Below are 23,798 nucleotides of genomic sequence, written 5' to 3' on the forward strand. Positions count from 1 at the left end.
GCAAATACAGACCAGTTCGAGGAGGGGGGCTGCCCTGCACATGGGGAGCCCCACAGAAAGGGACTCAGACACAGCTCTTCTGAGGCCAGAGATGCGAGAGGAAGGCCTGCTGCCGGGACAGCCTGCTGAGCGCCCTTGAAGCCGGGCAGGCACTTGGTTCTTCCAGGAGAAAGAACAGCCAGTCTTTCCATGGAGACCAGCGTCTGCCAGTCCCATGGGACCCAGGGGGTGGTGGCGGTCCACCAGCATTCAGGGTTGGGGCCAACACACGCATCTCAGCTGAACGTCTTTTCTGCGGAAAGTCACCGCCTGGAGATAACATCTGGGCACGTGGACACTTCATTGTACCACAGCTTCAACTAAAGTGAATGAGAGTGTGAGACAATAAAAGTGTCACCTTGTCTGCAACTTCGATCCCAAACTCTCCCATCAGGCCTGACTGCGATCTCCCAGAAGCACAGTTAGAAATGATGCAGAGGTTCTAAGCGACAGCATTTACCTTCCCATGGGAAACGGGGCTTGTACACACGCCAGGCTGGGCCAGAGGCATGGCCACCCCGGCTCTCTACCTTGAACCAGGACTCAGGCTGGGCATGGGTGGTCTTTGCGATATCCATCTCAGAAGCTCAAGAAAAGAAGCAGAGTTTTTGAAACGCGAACAAATGCTCATGTTCAAAGGTGTTTATGACAGTGTCATTTATTCTGATCATAAAAAAGAGGAAACCACCGAACTGTCCCCAGACAGGAGTACGGCGGACGAAGTGCTGGCGATTTCAAAAGATGAAATATTATGCAGTCACTAAAAGGGTGTCACTTGAGAGTTTTCACACAACGTTGGAACATAGCAATAATGCTAGTGGAAAATCAGTACAGAACAGGGCCTGGGCCATATGATCTCAACCCTGCAGCAGGACTAAAGAAACGCTGCCCAAGGCAAGCAGGACTCTCGCTAACTTTCCTTTACATCAAAATCTTCTCCCAGGAGCCATCACTACATTTATCACAGAAAAAAACGTTTATAACACTACAAAGTACTTATTCTTTTTTTCATGTACTTAAGAGGCATTTTTTAAAATGTTGTTTATTTCTTTTGCCCATCTTTCTGTGAGATTATCATTCTTACTTTTTTATTTTTTAATTTTTTTAATTGAAGTACCATCAGTTACAATGTGTCAATTTCTGGTGTACAGCACAGTGTCCCAGTCATGCACATACATACATATATTTGTTTTCATATTACTTTCTTTTTTTAAGTGAGGAATGTACTACCAAAATATGCTTAGTTTTTCCAGTAAACAAAATGAATTTCACATGATCTGTTTGTTTTCAACCCAGGCCTCACAGACACTTCCTTCTTCCTTACGAGCTACAACTTCGGGTGTGAAAAGTTTCTGTTTCCTTTATCTTATCTCTGCTTTTGACTTTGAAGCCTGCCCCTTTCTGAGCCCTCGGTGGAGAGGTCTCTGCATGGTTTGGGGCTTCCGTGTGCAGGATCCCTCCTCAGTCACACCTGCACCTTCTCTGGATTCCTCCTTCATCTTCCTTTCGCTTCACCGGAGAGTTGACTGTGAGAACCAAACTTCACCCAAGAATAAGAAAATGTCCTAGTTTGATGGTCCGAGTGCTTCACCAAACTTGAGGTTAATGTTGACAACCTATGATGAATTCTTTCATCCTGTTTTGGTTCACAGAACTAGCGAATCATAGAACATTAGAGCTTGAAGGGACTTTAGAGGTCACCTGTTCCGATTCTGGTCACCTGAAGATGTGACTGTCATACTTGAGAGTCCGGGTTAGGATTGTCCACGTGCTACGTGGGAGGTACTCGGATGAAAGGCACCCGAAGTGACGCCCTGGCTGACATCACCGGCTCCCGCTCCTGGAGGCTCAGCTCGGCCGGGGATGGAGAGGCAGAGACAGTGGGAAGGAGGGCAGGGTGATGAAGAGACTGGATTACTAAGAGTGCGGCAGAGCCTGCATCCCGGGAAGTTTTCAAGGTCAGACGATGCCGTCAAGTTCCTTCCAACTCCATTATTCTATGTCCACCGGAGACCACAGGGCCGGGAAGAGGCAGGGTAGCCTGGAACTATGAACCACAGGATTGTCCTGTGGGGAGAGGGGGGTGGAAACTTCTGACGCTTTCGCAAGCCGTGCCATCAATGGCCTTCGTGAATTTCTGGAAAGTGAACAAACTTATTCTGGTCCTGTATCTACAGATTCCACGCAGACCCCGTAGGCTCAGCCTTCCTGGACCCGACCTCACTCCTGATGTATTCATTCTCCGTCCCGCATTTTTGTCATTCTGACATTTAAATTTCTTCTTGGCTCACAGAGCATGTGTATTACTTAGTTGTTTTCAAACAGCCTCTGGCCCTCTGGGAAGGCATTACGTAAATCTAGTAAGGAAATATATTTTAAAAGGATAAAGAAATAAAGCAGAATTAATAAAAATGAGATAAAGTTGAAGGAGTTAGGATGATCTGGCCTGAAGAAGGGAAGACTGAGACCATCCTACAGGACTGACACTAAACATATTTTTTAAACACTGAGAGATTTTTTTAAAGCCTTCTGCCTCTCGAGGGGCACCTGCTGTGTCCTTGGAGACACTCCATGGCATCTGAACGCCTGCACCACAGGTCACAACAAGAAAGCGTGTATTTACTGTTTCCATTTTAAATTGAGAAGTCAAATGATTCCACGAAAAGGTTACTATAAGGAAATATATTATCAGCCACTCTTTACCTAATTTGAAGATACAGCGGTCTTTTAATGTCATAAGAAAAACTAACCTCAGTCAGGAGGAAAAAAAAAGTTGTAACTGAAAGGAGTTTCCATTGGAAAATGCAGAATGACCTGGGCAGCAGAGATCTGAAAAGCAGATTATTACCACCTTGCCGGGTGTTTAAGAAGAATACTCCTTGCAAGTAAGGGACAAGAAGAGCTGTGCTTTAAACACTTGTCCCCACTCGAAGGCAGAAATGGCTTCTAAATATTTCCCCCTTTCTGTATACCCTATAGACAGATTCCGTCCAAGCAGCCTAGGTAACTTTTCTTCACTCACAACCAAAAATAGATTCGTTTTCACGAGCGAATCACTTAACATCACCTCTGTTAAATGGCAAACCCAGCATCACTGGCTCCAGGTCTGTGCCCTGAAGCGTTGAGCTGTCTGGCCAAGTTCCAGGGGCTATTTTAGAGACATACTTTCCCTTCCGCCACGGTTTAAAATGGAACTATGTATATAAATAGACATCTTGGTTCTTACATATTTATCTGCTAATGTTGTTCCGATTTATAGTGGAAGCTTGATAAAAATGTGAATGATGCTTATAAAAACCTTGATTCCTGATACCGCTCCATATTATTTCTATTAATGGAACAGTAATGGAAACAGAAGAGTTGATAGATGGAGATTATTATCTTAGCTGTTTTCCATGCTCAGCTTACAGCCTCATCTTTCTTGTTCTCATCCTTTTTAAGCACTCGCTCTTCGGCAGCAGAAGCAAGAGAGGACAAGTGATTATTAAATCGACTTGGTTGGACTTTGGCTCTCTGCGATGCAGCGAAGTCTATTCAAGTCCCTGAAGGGCCCCATCAGAAGTCTGCAGACTTGATTCAGTTCCACCAACAACGTGCTAAACGGCAGTGTAGACAGTCTAAACAAGGCAGTACATCCAGAAATTGTCCACCTGGCTGGTACATTGGGTGACAAATATCTCCCACTGTGACTACTGAAATTAAATTTTTTTTTACTAAATTAAGAAACCGTAAGCATTTGCTTGACATCACCTTCAAAGAACCATGAAAATAGAAGTTTAAAAAAAATGAGAGCGAGAAGACAGTTTATAAGATTTCTTTGACACTGACTTCCCAGCTCTGAGAGTGCTCCTGGCACTTAACTCCTTACGCGCGATTAAGACCAACTCTCCCGGGGAAGTCACTGGCTCCCTTTGCTTCAGTGTTTCCGTCAGAAAACCTGGAGCTGGCGAGGATGCTTTAATATGAACATAAAGAGCTTTCTTATAATAACGAGAAGGCAACTGGATAGAAGCTGTTCTTTAGTGATGTTTGAAATCAGTTAAGAGAAGAAAGAAAAAGAAACTTGTAATTAGGCTGCCTTTTATCATTACCTACTTAATTACCTTTACTGGAGCGCTGTGTGTGCGTGCGCGTGTGTGTGTGTGCGCGTGTGTGTATTCAAATTACTGTCTAATGTCACTTCCTATCAGCCTAATGAATTTCTTTAAGTATTTCTTGTAAGGCAGATCTGCTAGCAGTGGACTTTCTCTTTTTATTTACTTGGGAATGCTTTTATTTCAAAGATAGCTTTACAGGACGCAGGATTCTCTCAGCTCTCCGTGTTAGAGTCGTCTCTTCACTGCCTGCTGGCCTCCTCTCTCCTGATGAGATGCCAGCTGTCAGTCTTACTGGGGTTCCTTTATACTTAATGAGTCACTTCTCCCTTGCTGCTTTCCGATTTTCTCTTTGTCTTTCAAAATTTTGACTACAATACATCTGGGTGTGGCTCTCTGTGTGTTTATCCTAATTGGCATTTGTTACGCATTTAGGGTGCGGAGATTAGTGTTTTGCATCAAATTTGGGAAACTGTCAGCCATTACTTCTTTGAATGATTTTTTTCTGCCTCTTTCTCTCTCTCTTCTACTTCTGGTATTCCCATTGGTACAGTTAATAGTGGCCTCTATTTTTCTGAGGTTCTGTTTACATTCATCTTTTTTCCTTTCTGTTCTTCAGACTGCATAATCTCTATTGTTCTATATTCAAGTTTGCTGATTCGTTCTTCTGATCACTCAAATGAGTTTTTCATTTTGGTTACTGTACTTTTCAACTCCAAAATTTCTATTTTTAAAAAACATTTTCAATGACATTAAGTACATTCACATTGCTGTGCAAACATCGCAACCACCCACCTACAGAACTTTCCGTCTTACAAAACTGAAACTCTGTACCCATTAAACAATAATTTCCCATTCTCCCTGGCAACCACCATTCTACCTTCTGTCTCTATGAAACTGACTACTCTAAGTACATCATACAAGTGAAATCACAAAGTATTTTTCCTTTTGTGACTGGCTCATTTCACTCAGCATAATGTCCTCAAGGTTAATCCATGTTGTAGCATGTGTCAGAATTTCCTTCTGTTTTTTAGGGTGAGTAATATTCCACTGTACATACAGACCACATTTTGTTTATCCATTTGTCTGCTGATGGACATTTGGGTTGCTTCTACTTATTGGCTATTGTGGGCAATACTATTAAAATGGGTGTACAAATATCTCTTCAAGCCCCAGCTTTCAATTCTTCTAGGAATAGATCCAGAAATGGAATTGGTGGGTCATCTGATAATTCTGTTTTTAATCTTTTGAAGGACCGCTATACTATTTTGTACAGCAGCTGCACCTTTTTACATCCCCACCAACAGTGCACAGAGTTCCAAGTTCTCCGCATCCTTACCAATGTGTTTTCTATCTTCAACATTCTATTTCTATTTCTACTTATTTTTAACAGTAGCCATCCTAATGGGTATGAGGTGGTATCTCACTGTGGTTTAGATTTTCATTTCTCTAATGATCAGTGATGGTGAGCATCTTCTCACATGCTTGCTGGTCATTTGTACATCTGCTTTGGAGAAATGTCTATTCAAGTCCTGTCCCTGTTTTTTCAATCAGGTTATTTGCTGTTGTTGTTGTTGTTCAAATCATAGGAGTTCTTTATGTATTTATATTCTGGATACTAACCCCTTATCAGATAAATGATTTACAAATACTCTCTCCCATTCTGTAGGTTGCTTTTTCACTCTATTGACTTCGTGTCCTTCGATGTACAGAAGGCTTTAATTTTGACATAGTCCAATTTATCTATTTTTACTTTTATTGCTTTTGCTTTTGGTGTCATATCCACACTTGATTCTTTTTATCATTTCTATCCCTTTAAGGATAGTCTCTATGTGATGAGTCACTGCCACCGAACCTTCTTTCATTCTTTAAGAATGGCTTCTTTTAGTTCTTGAATTGAAATAATAAACTAATAGCTACTTTGAAGTTTCTGTCCGCTAAGTTCTATAAATGGACCTCCTCAAAAGCAGTCTCTACTCTCTGCTTATTTCTCCTGTGTGTCACACTTTCCCTAACATGTCTCATAATTTTTGTTGAAAAATGGACATTTTAGATAATACATTGTGGCAACTCTGGTCACTGGTACCCCCCAGCCCACCAGAGGTCTGATGTTGTTTGGCTGTTTGTTTACTTGGCTGAACTAATTCTGTGAAGTCTATTTTCCCTACAGCGAACAGCTGTCGATGGCCTGCTCAAATATCTCCCTTTGTTTTTGTATTTTAGCCTGGCTTGCTAGGGTTCACCCGTGGGGCAGCATAAGCCACTTACAGGTCAAAGGTTGTTCTTAAGCACCCCCTTAGTTAGATTTTCACCCTTTACCACAATGTGTGGGGCTTAGAGACCACTTTCACAGTTCAGAGAGCAAGGGCTGGAGGGGAGGTCTGAATCCCAAAAGGCAGCAATCTTTGGCGAGTTGGAATTATTCTACATCCTGTCTGTGCTGGTGGTCATAAAACCCTGAGCATGTGTAAAAACTCATAAAACGTACACCAGAAAAAGTGAATTTTACTCCATATAAATTTTTACATGACTGAATTTGCCTTTTAAGATGCCGCTAACACCTATATATTCCTCTTACATAGCTGGTTCCAATTTGATCATTTGAGTTCTTCGAAGTTCACAACTTGATATTTAATGGGGAGACAGAAAACAAAATCTTTCTTATTATACTACTGCTTACTGGTGGGTCATTTCTTCTCAGAACACAATACAAATTAAACTTAAAGATCGTATCACTCTTAATACTTAATAGGATGAGAACGTTACCCTTTTACACTTGATCAAAGACGTCTCTTCTGGATTAGACCTCAAGTCAGTTTTCTTCTAGTAAAAATTCTGGATTTACTAAACTGGTACTGACAAGTCTCACAGAGCCTGAAGACACTATGACTTCAAGATCAGGGGCAAAAAAACCAAACAAATGTGAACAAAAGCAGAGATGGCAAAAATCAGGCCTGACAGAAGGAGGTGTGAGGCTGGACGTGCTACCTGCCAGGTCCCCAGGGATGCTCAACTCTGCACAGCAGGCTGAGGCACGAAGTGACAGGATGTCCCAGCCACTCTCTCTTCCCGCTCCAGCCGCCACTTCAATCTCAGGTCAGGGTGAGAGCAATCACTCTTCCTTCTTAAAACATTCATAAGAACAGACGTGCTCACTGAAAACTCCCAACCACCTCGCTCTTTTAAAATAAATGAACAACAAGTTTATATTGTACAGCACAGGGATATATTCGATGTCTTGTAGTAACTTACGGTGAAAAAGAACATGAAAAAGAATATATGTATGTTCATGTATGACTGAAGCATTGTGCTGTACATCAGAAATTGAGACACTGTAAACTGACTAGACTTCAATAAAAATATATATATATTAAAAAAAAAAGGAACCAACCATAACCAACCACTTCACTCTGTTGAGTACATTCACACTCTCACTTTTGCTTTTAGTCTTTGGAGCAAAGGCAAAAACAAACAAAACATAACAAAAACAAATGAACAAACAAACAAAAACAGCAAAAGGAAGAAAATGAACTCAATCCAAAATTTTAAGCCACAATTCATGCTCCTCTTTCTCTTACAAAAGCCACCCTTCCCCTCAACAGCCACTAGTTTTCTGCCTTTTGTAACATAGCCTAGAGTCTCAGGAAATATTTTTACCTGCTTTACCCCTTTTAACAGATGTTCTTCCTTTTCCTTCGAGCCACTCCCCTTGCAAAGCTTTGCATCAATTAAGCTGTAACCACCCACTTACTGCATCTTGATACAGAGTTGTGTTCCCACTATGTGCGGGAGAGATCTGTGACTCACGCAGGCTGCAGGTGCTTGGCAGCCACGATGTGCTGATGAGGCCACCACAAACCTTGTGTGGAACAGGATTCCATCCACCAAGTATCTGACCATTAAATGGTCCACCCACCGCCCCTCCACCCTCCCCTCCCAGAGACACTGAAGACACCATGTGGGGTGTGTCTGTACTTCCTTGGGGAGGCAAAAGTGCCGAGAAGGAGGACGCGATCGTTCCTACCACAGGATCGCAGGACAGAGACGAGACGAAGAAAGGTAGGTGAGGATGAGGGGAAGGGCGCTCCAGTAAGGATGCAAATGGTAAGAAGGAGACTTGAAAAACCAGCTTTCTCAGTTCCAAGGATTCCAGGAAACGCTCTTTATGAGTAACAAAGGTTCTGGACCAAAGGCTAGGCCAAAATGTGGTTGTAGGTTGCACGAGAAACTAGATTCCTTCTGGTTTTTCAAGGCACTTTGGCTTTAAATTAAGTTCAAGGTATCGGTCCTACGGAAAGTGGATTCAACTGACTCTCAATCCAGACCTCTGTCCCCAGGTAAACCTGGTCCACTCACTGGAGCTGAGGCCGAGGGTCAGGCTTCAAAGAGAGACCCTTTAAATAACCATCATAAGTGCTTACTCTCTTATGTTGCCATACAAAGGGGGTGCAAGCGAGGCCTACTGTTTCTGCTCAAGATTTTCTGAAATCAACTGCCACCAGTACCAGAACAGTTCCCCAGAAGAGCCTCCTGATTAAGGCCGCAAGGACATGCGGGCAGCATCTGGCAGGAATGACCGAGGGGGCCATCACCTCACTAAGCACGGGTGAGTCCCACGCTGACACCACTCGGAGCGGTGCTGTGGGCATCCTAGCTCGGCCACCACCATCACCCCTCACTGCTGTCCCCCCGAGTCTCACCTGAGGCCCAGGGCATCGGGCGCCACCGCTCACTACCCTACAGCTAAGATCTGGAATGACGGCCCCTTACAACACTTACCTGGGTAATTGTAACACTAGAGGTACTATGTTCATGACTCAAAAATGAAAAAAAAAAAAAATGCTGGATTCCCTTGCTCTCCACCTTTGCTCTCCAGATAACACTTAACCTGAGATCCTGGCCCACTGGAGACTCACGTTAAGACTCTGTGGAATTTGCAGAGCCCCAGGCAGGGACAGCAGCCCCTTGCTGAATACCTTCCACCCTGCAGAAGTCACAGAACGAACTTTCATCAGTAACTGTGACGCATCAGTCTGGGCGGGTCTCTCCCTAAGAGCCGAGATCTCATGTCTCTGCCTGGAAGACAAGCTGAATTTTTCCACTGTAAAAATAATATGCGTGCAGATAAAAATTTAGATAAATACAAGGGGGAGAGGGGGAGGGTACAGCTCAGTGGTAGAGCGCATGCTTGGCACACGGAGTCATGGGTTCAATCCCCAGTCCCTCCATTAAATAAACAAACACTAAAATAAACAAACCTAATCACCTCTCCCCAAAATAAAATAAATAAATACAATATATTTTAAAAAATTTTCTGCAAATACGGAAAAGCAGAAAGTAAGCCAGGGCAAAACGCTCCTACCCCACCAGTGCAAAACAACCATTGTTTCTGGGCACTTTTTGGTGGACTGATTTTATCTGCTGGGGTAGGCATGACTGATGGAAGCCACGGAGAGGCCAGTGGTGAATTAAATAAAACATGGAAGTCGAAAATAAACATGGATTACAGTAGTTCTCTTCTGAAAGGAAGGTTTTTCATTATTCCATAAAGTAATACATGCTCATGGAAGAAAAAAATCTAAAATGCAGGTGGCCAAAAGCAAAGGGAAAATGGTACACATGCGCTCATCTCATAACTATTATTTACACTTGGTGCACAGTGTTCCTTTTATATATATATATATAATAATATATAATATTATATATATATAATATATATACATAATAATATATAATATTATATATATATAATATATATACAGCCTTTCCTTTTAAAAAAGGAATTAAAACCATTAAGCCATTTAAAAAAATGTCTTCCATTTAAAAAACGCGGTGATACACGTGTATTTTGTAACCTGCTGGTTTTACTCACTACAGATCTGACATCAACATTTCAAACGGCTGCAGGGTGTCGCACTATATGGTAACACCATAAGTTATTTAACTAGCGCCTTACTAGGTTGTTTCTGGGGATATTTGATTGAATGATTAGATTAGTAATTCGTGTGTAGTCTAATAATAAGCAAAGGAGTTTTTTTTCTCTCCTTTTGAAGCAGCTCAATTTTCTGAACAACTACAATGAGACAAAGTTAATCCCAAGCCGCTTGCTCACTTTTAATGACACATCTGCAGACTGGATACAACTGATTCTAGAAACAAGATGATTTTTGCCAGGGTGGAATACCAACAGAATGACTGTTGAGTAATTTCTCTTGGTATAGAAAGGAAAACAGCCTTTTGCCTGCTCCCCTGAAGAACCAAATTAACCAGCCACTTGGGAGTTTTCTAACACTGGATAGATCGTTACTGAGAGTTCATGAATTTTCAAGACAATATTTGATATTCAGGGACGAATCCAGGGTGTTAAACGTCAGCTATCCCTGCCCTTGGGACTGGGGAGACACCTACTCTGCACGTAGGTGCAGATGTAGAAAATAATCGTGCCTGTGGCTTCAGGTCTGAGAGGTCAGTGTTTTCCACCGTAACAAGGTCTGAAAACTCAGGATATACACTTGCCACCTTTATCCCTCCATCTCCCATTACAAGGCAGACTGGAGTCTGAGCCAGGCTGCCCTCGCTTGCAGGGATTTTTAATGCTCTGCAAATGCGTAATTAACTCCAGCTAGAAAAGCCAAGGGGTTCTATTCATCCCAATTCTCAGGGTTGAACCATCAGGGCCCAAGCGCCCTGGCCAAGGCAGGGCACGTCCTCTCTGGAGAGAGCAGTGTGATCCTTGGGTGACACTTTCTAGGCAGCGCAGGCAAAGCATGTCCTCAGAGAACCCCTCCTTCCTTCAGATCACAGAAAGCTTTCATTGTACTAAACGCTCTACGAAGTATAACAAACAGACACCCTCCCGGTAGTTTGTGTTTTCGACCCAAGACGATTCCTTCAAGCAAATGCACAAAGGAAAAAAACACTATACAAAAGGGCAAAGACAACTAAATTACGATGCATTTCTATTATGCACAAAATAGGGGTGGTGGTGGTGAGAAGAAGGACATTCAGGAGTAAGTATTTGGACTGGTTGGACTGGGGAGGGTGGGAACTGCCAACTTCCTGACTCGAGATCGTTAATTATGCGGGCGAGGGCAGAGCTCCCGTGGCCTTGAACATTTCAACTGAATCAGTAACTGTTTATTTGTATCAAGTGCCTACTAGGTGTATCCCGTCCTCTGCCTCTCGGGGAGACCCACCAACGCAATACACTCAGGTCCCCTAATGCCCCAGCCTCCACGGTGTCAGAAGGATCCGCCACGGCAGCCAAGAGGGACGGTACTCCTGCAGGTGGTTCGGTAGCCCGCTGACCCACCTCTCCCCTGGAAGTGACAGAGGGGGGAAATGGGGTGGGGTCAAACTTTCCTTACAGCCACCCTTCTTCTGAGACGGGCTCTGCGAGCAGGGGGGCCGATCCAGGCAGCCGTCTGGGACATGAGAGCATCGTGGGCTACCTACCATCAAAGGCTCCTCACTTTAACCTCCGCCTCAATTTCCCTTCAGGTGGATGCTGACAAGTCACACGGGGAGGAGAGAGTCTACTCAAAAACACTGGGATGAAGCAAAGGAGGATGCATCTGGTAACACAGTATTACTACCATCACCACATCTCATTTGGTCCTCCGTTGAAATGGGCACTGTCTTAACTGAGTTCAGAAAAGTTTACCGCAAATTTTTCCTGGTTAACGATTAATTTTCCCTAAGTGACAGAGGAAATCCAGAGCACAGTCAGGGCTAGAAGGGGCTCTGAGAGGTCATTTAACTCCTGGCTTCAGACAGGATATTGAAAACACTGCAAACAAATATGAGCCCCCTTTTAGATGACTCCAGGGAAAGAGTTTACATTTTCCGGTACCCGAACCCCCCATGTTATCTTTGTATCTGGTCTCGTGGTCCTCAAACTTCAGCACGCATACACATCACTGGGGGGCTAGTTAAAACAGAGGCTCCTGGGCCCCACCCCCATCGTTTCTGAATCAAGGGGTCGTGGGTGCACTTCTCCCGAACTCCCAGGTGGTGCTGATGCAGAGGGTAAGTGGGGCAGCACTGTGAGGACCACGGCTCTCACGGAACCTGACATCCTCAACAGACCAGCCCCCGTGCCCCGGTACCGTGGTGCACAGATACTTGAGTAGCAATTCAAGAGTCCCCTGGTCAGTTTTTTTCCCTCCAGGCTAAATAACAGAAGTTCCCTAACATCTTATTATGGGCATTATTTTTCAACCCTTTAATCATTTTTGAGGTTCTCTGGGACGCTCTCTCCAAGTCTCTTCGTCGTGGAGCTGTGAACTAGACCCAGATCCTTTGCCAGAGGTGGGATGAGGCTGAGTATAAAGGGAGAATGACTCACAGATGCATACAGAATCCTGTTTATTCACCTCCAATACCCGAGCCTGCCTTTCAGCTCTGATTCACATCCTGCTGACTGCTTTATGAGCTGCGGGGATGTTTAGGGGACCTTCGTGATGCCTTTCTTCTGAGCAGCTCAAAGCCCTTCTCTAATTTAACAGTTGACTCAACGTCCCAAACCAGAGCAGGGTTAAGTGACTTGCTCAATCGCGTTATCAGTTTACAAGGCAGAGAAAATCTGGAACCCAAATTCAGATTTCTAACCCAGTATCACTCTGTGGAGAAAGATACTTCTTCCATTTATTGGCTTTTTTTTTTTAAGATCTTTGTCTTTGGTTCTGTCATCCCATTTTTTTTTAACCTTTGCTCATTTTTTTAAAATTTATTTTTTATTTGTTTATTTTTAATGGAGGGACTGGGGGTTGAACCCAGGACCTCATGCATGCGAAGCATGCGCTCTACCCTCCTCACGCCCCTACTTACTGGCTTTTATACGCTATCAAGTTTCCTTTTCTGTGGAATAAAAGTTCTAGGTGCAGGTGAAACCACTGAGTCTCCTCCCTTTCTGGGAGTCATCACAGAGAACTGGGGCCGGGGGCCGCCTTCTCCCTCACCCCCCCCCCCCCCCCGGCTGCTGGAAGTGGCTGGGAAGTAGTGCCCAGTGGCACCACCAGCCGCCTGAATCCCAGATGAACTGAAAGCTGGCCCGGGGGCGACCCTGACCCTCCCCACCCCATCTTGTTTGTCTTTTCTTCCTTCTCACATTCTTTGCTCTAACAGCTTACTTCATGTGTCTGTCGGGGCACAGGCTCTGTGGACTGCCTAATTGGAGCACGTGGGTTCTTGGAGAGTAAGAACTATGCTTTCTTTTGTGCATTGTGTGATGTGTTCTGGGGGCGCTTAATACATGCTAAATAATAACAGCAGTGCTAGCATTTCCAGGAGCAATCCGCACCCCCACCGAGGGGCAGGTCCTACTACCGCTACTTGGGCAAAGACGGGCAGAGCAGAGGACACCCCTCTACCCACCGCTCCCTTTCTTTCAATTTTTTTTTTAAATGGAGGTTTAAATAGATTGAACCCAGGACCTCACGCATGCTAAGTATGCCCTCTAGCACTGGGCTATACCCTCCCCCCTTATTTATTTTTTGCTAACTTTTTTTTGGGGGGGAGGGGAGGTAATTAGGTTCATTTTTTAAATTTTTAATGGAGGTACTGGGGATTGAACCCAGGACCTCATGCATGCTAAGCAAATGTTCTACCACTGAGCTGTTCCCCACTCCCTCCCTTCATTTCAGAGAAAACAGCTGAAACTCAGTATCACAAATCCTATTCCGACAAAATTTCCTCTTGAAAAAGATCATTCTATACGCGTGTATATGCATGACTGGGACATTGTGCTGTACACCGCAAATCGACACACTGTAACTGATGGCACTTCAGTTAAATAATAAAAGAGATCATTCTAGAGAGGTGATGACAGAGCTTCTCCAAACCAGATACCCGTCGAGGGATGCAGTTACCTAGTAAATTCTGCAGGTGGATGAGGGGGACCCAGAGAACAGGTTCCCCTCTGCTTCCCTGAAAACCCCACAAAGCTTTGGAGCCGAAGGCTATTCTCCAGGGATGAAGGAACAGTCAAATAAATCTACTGCAATCAGGAGTTGCTCCATCAGAGCCTCTGGGCTCTATTTTAAGAGGGGGAGGACGAGGACGAGAGGGCGGGTGGCCAGTGAAAGCAGCTTCCGCAGGGCTGGAGGATGAGACACACTTGGTGAAATGCGGGGGGGGGAGGGATTTGGGGACGGGAGGTGCAGCCACACAGCTGCCTGTGTTTCTCAGCATCTGGACACCACCCCCAGCTTGGTGACTTGGGGCTGAGCTCACTGGGATCTGTCAAGGCCAAGGTCACAACTAGTCCACAGAGCCTCTTCTCCTAACCAGTGTCACTTCAGCAGGTACACGGGGTGAACAGCAGGCAGGGCAGAGCAGCAAACATGAGAAATTCTGACACTGACACTCACACTGACATAATGGAAGCGAGCTCCTCGCCTATCTCGCTCTCTCACAGCACATAAATCATGGAAACAAACACCCCAAATGTGTTTATGAGCATTTTAGCAGCTCCTCCTAAAAGAATGCAAGCTCCCTCATAGGAAATACATCTTTGGAAACTACTATCTGTTAAATTAAAAGCTGAATTAATCTTGAACAGCTTTTTTCTTTTCTTTTTTTTTTTTTTTTTTGCAGGACTAAACTACAATTGAGCAGATGAAAAATAGCTTGAAAATTATCTAATATCCGACTGCAGTGTGCCTTTAAGAGCACTCCACTGAGGTTCCGATGGTGCCTTATTAACAATGAAAAGCAAGAATAAGAACGTTACTTTCTTTGGCTAAAAGTATACATTCTGAAGAGTATACTGGAACAAAAGTCTCTTTTACTGCTGAAGATGACATGACAGACTTTTCTGGTATCATTTCAATGAATCTGGACTGCAAATTTCTCTTCTGTTCAATAAAAAAAACTTAAGTTTTTTTTTTTAAGTTTCTTTCTAAAAATAGCCCAAGAACTCAGTTCTATTTTTCCCTCTTACATTCTTTTCCTACTAAATGTACCACTGAAACATTTCCTTTCATTGTTGGCACCTCGGGTCGTTAGGATTTAAAATCAGACAATACATCATAACAAAGAGGTCTTTAAATAAAGCTTTCCAAACGGAAAATGGCATCTGAGGGTAATGCCTTCCTCCAGGCCCACAGATGATGGAGACCCAGCCCGGCCAGCAGTTACCACCCGGCCCATCAGAACTGTTTCATTAAAATCCACATTCCCAGAGGGGGGACTTTATGTGATAATTGATAAAGAAATGCCTGATTCTGTGTTCTAAGCAACTTGTTTGGCATGAAGTCAGGGTACTCTGAATTAAAACACACTTCAAACTGAGCAAGGTGATTCAGACTTAATTAAAAATATTCTATACTAAAATCTTTATCGTTTTCTTCAGTGCAAATGTCAGTGGGCAACATCTTGTTAAATTAAGAGCAGTTAAGATTCGGGGATTTCATGACTTCAGTTAAATTCTGAGAACTAAATTTTCCAGACGATGCTTTCAATTGCTTTCCAAAGGAGTCCTTCTAAATGTGTTTTATTTTTTCAGGACTTCTCTTTAGGAGTGCACAGGTCTACTTTTAAACACAAAAATCCTCCTTAAAAATAAAACCCAAAAAACTGTCCAACTATATACACATTTTACAAAATTATATTTGACATTGCCTTTATTTCTGCCCATAAACTTGTAGCTCACAAGTAAGTATGATGTAACAGGAATCCACTTTTAACATTTTTTTTTCTCTGTAGGAGTTAGGTTACCATAGAAAATAAAGTTCAATGACACAACCATCCCATTAATCAAATATTTTTACAAATAAAATAAAGTAATCATCCACAGACTGCTTTTGCGAAGATAAAAACAGTAAGAACCAAATACTTTCTTCTTGGGAAAACTGAGTGAGACAGGTTTCCTGCAGAAGGGTCCACTTAGAGAAAAACCTTTTGCCACCATTCTTAGCGCTCTCTAAAGCAGTCACCCCGGAGTTTCCAGTTTTCCCAAGAGATAAAACAAGGACTCCGTTAGCAACATTAGGCAGATTTAAGGAGAAGAGAGCAAAGAGAAATCTTAAAAGTTCACCCAGTACTTACAAGCCCTTTCAAAGGAAAGCAGAGCTGCAACTTCTCAGAAGGCTGCTTTCCCGATCACCAGCACAATCTGAAGTCTAAAATAGACCTCCTCTCACGTCGGGCCGCAAAGGCACATTTCAGCTTACTAACTTCTACTTGGGTAAACAGTTTTACAACTCCTAGAACAAACCCCGGCTAAAATTAACTGCACCGGCGCAGCAGGCAGGAACTCGCTGATCTGCATCATGTGTGCGGGGGATTTATTCACTAGGACAACATCGGTGTCCTCTTAATGGGCGATCTGGCCAAGGGGCGTGCTCTGGGGAACAATACATAGCATCATGATTATGCTAATTATTGAATTGAGGCCAATAATACTATCTTCTTTTAAGTTGTTTTCGCAAGTACTGACAAAGAGAAAGAGTAAGCTCTTTTTCACCACAGGCGTTCACTTGGTTTTTCGAGCACTTTCAGAGCAGACAGGACTTTGGCAACAAGGTGGCAGTGCTGTGTGCTCTTCAGGAGGGAAAACCAACTTAAAGGATGTTCTGTGGGATTATTTAAACAGCACGATCAGATGTGGTACGATGTGAAATTAAACAGGCATCAAACACACACACCAGTAAGCCCGTCAATGAATAGCCTTAAATGAAAGGGTTTTTTTTTTTTTCCCTCTGGACACATGATGAACTAATTTCATTTACTTGTTTTCTGGCTTTGTCTTCTGCACCTCCCAAGGAGTTGTTATGAGCATACAGGTTCACTAATAAATTACAACCGGCAATAAACATCTCAAATATTCGGAAGAGGCACCGTCCTAGGTAAGGAGCATTTTGGAGTGCATTTCACTGCCTGGCTGGCCGGAACTGGTAAACTGTCCTCTGCAGGTGACAGACCATCCATAAAGCGTGTTGAGGCTCAACTGGACAGTTAAAGACTCCAAGTATACAGCTGATATTCAAAGGAAAATCTGAAGTAACATAGAACTTTCTTTGAAAAAATATAAACTGTCTTGGTAAGTACAACTTGAGTCAAAGACACAGAACTGCTTAATATCCATTCACGGTGGTTCAGACTAGTTTGTTATAGATATTTAAGTTCTGATGACATATTTTGCTCTTACTGGACACTTTATGAAACATAGCAAAGCATGCTAAGAACATTAATTAAATCTCCAAACATTTCTGGGAGATGTCATTGTCCCACTTTGCTTTTTAAACAGATGGGTACACAGGGACATTCGAGGCTTCCCTCTGCATCAACAAGGGATTATTGCGCCCTCCTCCTAACCGCTCTATGACATGTCTTCCGTATTAACTATTTAGCTATAATCCGACAGATCTTTTCAGAGCTGTTTGTTTTCCTCAGTTTAAAATGTCATATGTCAGTTTCGATCTCCAGAGCTTTCTTTGACTCAACTCCCAAACCCCAGGTCTGAGCTCTGGGGCCATCCCCCTCCCCGACTCTCCAGTACAGGCAGGCATCCTGCCACACGGAGCCACAGGACCTGACCGTGTCCTTTCAAAGCCCTGTCCACCTGTGGTATGCCACGCAACGTGGCGAATGGGTTGATTTTCCCTGCTGTGAGCTGGTAACCACCAGCATGCCCCCCACCCTGCTCCCGGTTGTTTACGGAAACTGCTGGCTCCGGTCTGGCGTGCCACCCCCAGCACTTGAGGCAGCTGGATGGAGCCAGGACTTGGTCCACCCCCACGAGACGGCGGCCAGCGTGCTCTGGCCACCACCCCAGCCAGAGTCACTGGAGGCAGGACCCCCACTCTGTTGGCACTTACCAACGACGGCTGACCTCTGATTAACATGATTAATTCTCGGAGAATCCAGGGCAAACTGGCTCTAGAATTCTTAACACCAAAAAGACATCAGGAGGCTGTTTTTGACACAACTATCTTTATCCTGATATATCACAGCTCAAAGAGTTTCTAAGCCAAAACGTTATTTCTTCCCTAAACCAGAAAGAAAGAGCAAATACGCCGTAAATATTTAAGCCTCAGAAGGAAACAAAGGACAATGACCCCTCCCCCTGTCTACTGAAGGCGGGCGATGCTGAGCAGGTTTCCAATTCCTCACATGTCAAACAGGCTGAGTGCGACTCCACTTTTAACAGTGGCCACACCTGTTCCAAAACGCAAGAACCAAAACTTTCCAAAGAAAACAGTGTATCCTCCAATGTAAGTTAGTCACTCTGCTGCTTCCTTTTCCTTTGTGAAAAGAATTGAAGAGTCAACTGCACATTTGTTCCAGGCGCACCTATGACAGTAGAGGGGAAAAAAACATCCTTGGGCATCGTTTAAAAGCAAGGTCACTCCTTCCCATTCGTCCTCATGAACAGCCGGTGATGGGGGAGGCAGAGCTGTGCCAGTGGAGGGCGGTGACCTGTGGGCTCTTCTTCAGTCCAGCAGATCCAGGAGATTAAAACACAGACAACTGATTTCATGAACTTGCATTAATGAACGAACCTGGACAGCAACCCTCTGGAGCAGCTACCTGTGTAATTTAAAGTTCTCTGGTCACATCAAAAAACTGAAAAGAGACAGGGGAAATCAATTATAACAATATTTTTATTGAACTCAATAGATCCAAGGTACTATCATTTCAACATGCCCTGACTATAAACATGGCCAAGGGGATGATGGGAGACACGGCAAGTTAAGGAACTCAGAGAGAAGACGAAACCGGCTTAGGAAAGGGAAAGAAAGGTCGAAAAGGAGAACGAATCGACCAAAAGGGGGGTGAAGAAAAGAGCTTCTCCCTGGGCCTGGACTCCAGTTATAGACTCCTGAGTACTGGAGCAAGTACTGGAATGTCCCCAGTACCCGGGACTAGGTGCTGGGGGCACAGAGAGGAAAGATGAGGTCTCTGTGTTCAAGGAGCTCGCGTCTGAGCGGGAGGGACAGGCCCCCACCCCTGGCAAATACATGCTTCTGAACCAGCAGTAAAGTTTCCATCCTGAGCTATTTATCAGTTTCAACTCAAACCTGGTTATTTGCTCTAAGCAGTGAAGGTGCAGGGTCAGGAAAGAGTAGAAAGGGGGGGGGGAATCACGTTTCCTCATGGTTCCCAGTGTTCCAGAGGATGACCAAGTTCTAAGCAAAGGATCTGTGCTGACAAAGACATCACCTGCCCGCTAGGGGAGAAACTCTTCTCCAGGGTGTAGCTGCAGAGTCAGAAAGACCTGGGGTCAAAAGGCAGCCCCCAGCGACCAGCCAGGTGACCTCGGGCAGCTCAGCTGACCTGTGAGTTGGCTTCCTCGCCCATAAAACAGGGCTGGCGATGCCCACATCAAGGGGTGGTGTAAGGACTCCCGGGGCGGGGACGGCTGCTCCATTCTGGCCACGCCCCTCCTGCCACCCGTGCGGTCCTTGCTGCACATCAGTGTGGGGTATCCCTGAGTGAGGATTAAAGGCTCCCTACTTTTACAGTTCAAAGCTTCAAGGAAACAACACATTGAAAGGGCCTTCAAACGATTGTGAAGTATTTCAGGGAAACCCAGGGTCTGTAAACTGTCCCTCTGAAAACCTTGTAGCTTGGACAGCCTGCTCAGCTCCTCTTTATAATAATAATAGTGCACGTTGCGAGTCTAAGGCTGGATCAGAACTTGGGGACACTGACTGACTGTAGCTACAAATCCTGTATCTGGTAGATGGTGCAAGAATAACCCCCTATTTGCTCCCACCTCCTGGTATCCACACCCTGAGGTAGCAGGACAGCAGCAAACACAGCCCAGAGACCAGCAAGTGCAGACCCTCCCCTGCTGGGCTTCGGACCCTGAGACCACGGCATGGTGCGCCCTGGTTACCCTCAGACTGAGAGACCAACGTGGAGCAAGGCTGCTCACCTTCACATTCATCTGCTGCTGAAGCCCTGCCCCAGCCAGCATGATGACTGCCTACTGGGGGGGCTGGAGGGGTGGGGAACGGGGCAACTCAGGCCATGTGGCCCCAGCCAAGCTGCCAGCTAACTGCACAGACCAGCCGGGCTAGCTCCAACCAGAAGAGCCACCTGGGTGACCTACGGAATCGTGAGCCATAATGTTTGTTTTTCTAAGGGGCTAGAAATAGATGGTTTGTTACGCAGCAACAGCTTGCAGATATACAATCTTCAGAAGGTCTGTAACATTCCATCCCTTTGCCTCCAAATGAAATCTTGTAAGACTAATCTACATCTATCTTACATCTTAGTCTCAAAGATTCACAAAGCTATAAAAAATTCACAATTCTGATGACTACCTTTTATGCTGTCACATGAACAAGCAAGCTGAAATGAAACTGATACAGTCTGATTATAAAACTGCTAAAATGCTAAGTGCTCTTTTATTCTATTCTATAATCTGAAACAAATATATGTGGCCTTCAATGCTACAACTCTACAGGCTAAAAAAAATGACTTCTCCCTTCTGGCCTTCAGAGGGATTCCCTCTGTACACCATTCACAGCTGTTCAGTCTGTCTTAATACTTCAGAAATGAATGAAGAGTCCCAATTTACACACACACGAACAGGGAAAGCTGACTCAAAAGGATAAATCATTTTTCCTTCAGTATTTTTTGTAAGCGAAAAAATATATACATACATAGTAGTAAATTCTTCAAGACTATTTTTTAAGACTTTGATAAAGAGCTAATTCTACATAATTTATAACAATTCGTATCAGTAAAGGCAGGATTATTACTGCTCTGGTTTGTGTACTTACTTGAACAGAGCTGATTTTTTTAAGTATCTTAGAATTCTATGGGGGAAATTGTACCCTCACCACGCATTCCTAACAGTCATCCATTTAACAAACATTTGTTCAACAGTTGCCTCCTGCTGTTACGAAACTCCCAAGCACCTGCAAGATTTGTACGAATGGCAGGATGCCCAAGACTACTTCTGCCCTCAACAGGCTTATAAACTGATGGAGACATGACAGTGTATGTAACCTTCTATCATGTAAGAGTAATGAGGAAGCAGTCCAAAGGGTAAAAATCCATTCCAATAGAAATCTGAGAAGAAGCTTCCACTTGGGTTAGCTGGGAAAGGTATCTTGGAGAAAGGGACACGTGAGTTGAGCCTCTGCCTGCTGATAAGCTTTCAACAGCAAAAGGAGTGGAAAGGACCCTATACAGAACCAATAAAATGAGCACAGACAGAGAAAAAGAAAGGCTATGATGTATGTCTGGGGAATGGATTTCAGCTCCACCAATCAATAGTGGTTCTGACCACTGAAAAACTCCTTAATTTCTCCAACCACTGAAAAATCTCCTTAATTTCTCCAAGTCTATGCTATGAAGTATCCAATGAGAGTGCGGAACTCAGGTTCCTTCTGGCCTCATCACTTAGATGCTGACCTTGGGCAATCACTCTCTCAGTGCCTCAGTTTCATCACCTTTAAACTGGGCATAAACAATATGCATACTTCATAGGGTTATTATGATGATTAAATGAGTTTATATTTGTAAAGCATGTAGAACAATGGTGATTAATATATAAACTTTCTGTTAAATAAACGCACATGTTCACGTGTACACAGTAAGACAGACAGATGTGTATGAATACGACATACAGATACAGATCACCAGGACAGAACCTGTATGTAGGTGCTAAATATATTTAAATATATTTTTTATAGTTCACCATTCGTCTGAAGTTCACAGACAATTGCGCTGGAGCACAACAGCCAGACATGTTTTCGCGGGCTCCAACATGAGCCTCCATTCAGTTAAATGATCAGAGACTGGTCCTTCTCCTTTCTCTTGGGGCAGCAGTTCCGCATGTAAGAGGCTGGGCTTGAAACTGCCAGACAGACACAGCATGGCTGCCAGGTTCAAACAAACGTGTCCTTCTGTCTTAGGGAATAAACACACCTTCATTGGAAAAAGCAGTGTAGCCTTATTAAGTACAATCTGAACCTCTGTAATTCATTAGTATTCAAGCTAATCTAAAACAAGAAACCTTAAATGCACTCTCCTTTGAGATTTGGGGGGGAAAACATGATATTTAAAGCTACGCAACTCAAAAGGTGAGTTAACAAAATCTTATTAATTCCAGTCTGATTAGGCTTCAAGTAGTTACATATTGAAACCGAAAATATTATTAAATGCAAAGTTTTATTATTTGAATCTACTAACAAAATGTTCAACTGAATTTCTTCCATTTTTAAGATAAAATACTAAAGACAGTTAACAGATTATATTTTAAAAAATACTGCTTGAAAGTACTTGAAAATATTCTATATTGAAATAAGTAAAATTCTCCTGCAATCTTATACTATTATTATTTGTCCCTTTTTTATAGACAATGCAAAAGTGAAAATTCTACCTGCCACAAATCAAACGTTATTGTCAATTCTGCCTTGGTGAACAGAATCTGAATTAATGAGTTGTCTTGAACTGCTGATCATAAATGCCCACTTCTCAATTTACTCCATTCAATTACAGGAAAACTATTAAGAATCGAGCAACGAGCTATTAACTTCTGAAATCTTTTGGTACATTGGCACTAAATATTAATTTCTGTTATTTCAACCCACACTGCTTCACAAGCAATCAAGACCACTTCAAGAGCATCTACCATCTTTTTAGGGGCAGGGCTATCCTACTTTTTAACTTGACACTTAAAACTTTCTGAGGAAAGAGGGCTGTAGGAGTGGTCTTTATTAGCGCCATACTGATGGGTTCATTCAAATTCCAACGCCACTTCCTACTGGCTTTGCAGGTTAACAGACTGCTACATAAATGAGTTAGTGCACGTGCTGCACTCAGAACCGTTCTTGGCTCGGATGTGTTTTAAATATATATTATATTTTACCTATATACAACAACAACGGGGGTAATGGCTCAGTGGTAGAGCACATGCTTAACATGCAAGAGGTCCTGGGTTCAATCCCCACCCCAGTCCCTCCACTACAAAAGTTGAAAAATACAAATAGAAACAACATAAAACATAAAAAAGAAAAGAAAAGAAAAAATAAAAGAAAATAATAAAAAATAAAATAAAATTTAAAATAAAAAAAATAACAACGAAGGGGAATTCCTGCTGCAATCAGCTGTACATAGGAGAGAACCTACTTTGGGGTTCTGGGTTTTTACAGGAAAACTGCAGGGTAAGGTTGAAAAGACCCTCTTAATGGGGAAGGGTATAGCTCAAGTGGTAGAGCGCATGCTCAGCACCCAGGAGGTCCCAGGTTCAATCCGCAGCACCTCCTCCAAGCGGAAATCAATGAAGAAGCCTCGTCACCTCCCCCTCAGAAAGGACTCTCTTAATAACAGCCCAAAGCTGCCAGTTTTACTATGAATAATTTCAAATAAGTTCTCAGGGCTCCTGTATTCCATTCTCCAGTCTCCCAAACATTCACAGGATGCCTACGTGTGTGGGAGAACACCACACTCAGTACCGATTTACCAAGAGCGGGGAAATCAAGGATCTGCTTTCTAATTCTTACTAGTTTTGTTGTAAATGGATGTAGTCTGTTCCCAACCAGGTACACTGAGAAATAGCCACTTTTACGGTAAGCAGTTCAAAATCACCCTCCAATGAAAAGAGCTGAAATTGTCCTAAGATTCTCATTTCACTTGGCTGCAAGAATCCAGTCGGGGGCAAGTTCAGTGCAGGGGAGGAAGCCTGGTCTCTTGAGATAAACG

The 23,798-nt window shown here is 43.5% G+C and overlaps 1 protein-coding gene and 1 long non-coding RNA gene across 8 annotated transcripts in view; one reads left to right on the top strand and one right to left on the bottom strand.

Annotated features, from left to right (window-relative positions):
- Window positions 1–23,798, bottom strand: part of SLC20A2 (solute carrier family 20 member 2) — a 93,375-nt gene that overhangs the window by 46,178 nt on the left and 23,399 nt on the right. For 2 of the 7 annotated variants that reach the window (XM_074353364.1, XM_074353369.1), the window contains exon 1: window positions 16,182–17,015. The exons of the other annotated variants lie outside the window; for them this stretch is intronic. The gene's annotated coding sequence lies outside the window, so the exon portion shown is untranslated. Of the gene's footprint in view, window positions 1–16,181; window positions 17,016–23,798 lie in introns of those variants that run through there. 7 annotated transcript variants of the gene reach the window in all.
- Window positions 8,061–15,119, top strand: LOC123617593 (uncharacterized). Its single transcript, XR_006725766.2, has 3 exons — window positions 8,061–8,192; window positions 11,634–11,710; window positions 14,730–15,119. It is a non-coding gene; the product is annotated as an uncharacterized LOC123617593 (long non-coding RNA).

Source organism: Camelus bactrianus, chromosome 26 (assembly GCF_048773025.1).
Source record: "Camelus bactrianus isolate YW-2024 breed Bactrian camel chromosome 26, ASM4877302v1, whole genome shotgun sequence".
NCBI classification, from domain to species: Eukaryota; Metazoa; Chordata; class Mammalia; order Artiodactyla; family Camelidae; genus Camelus; species Camelus bactrianus.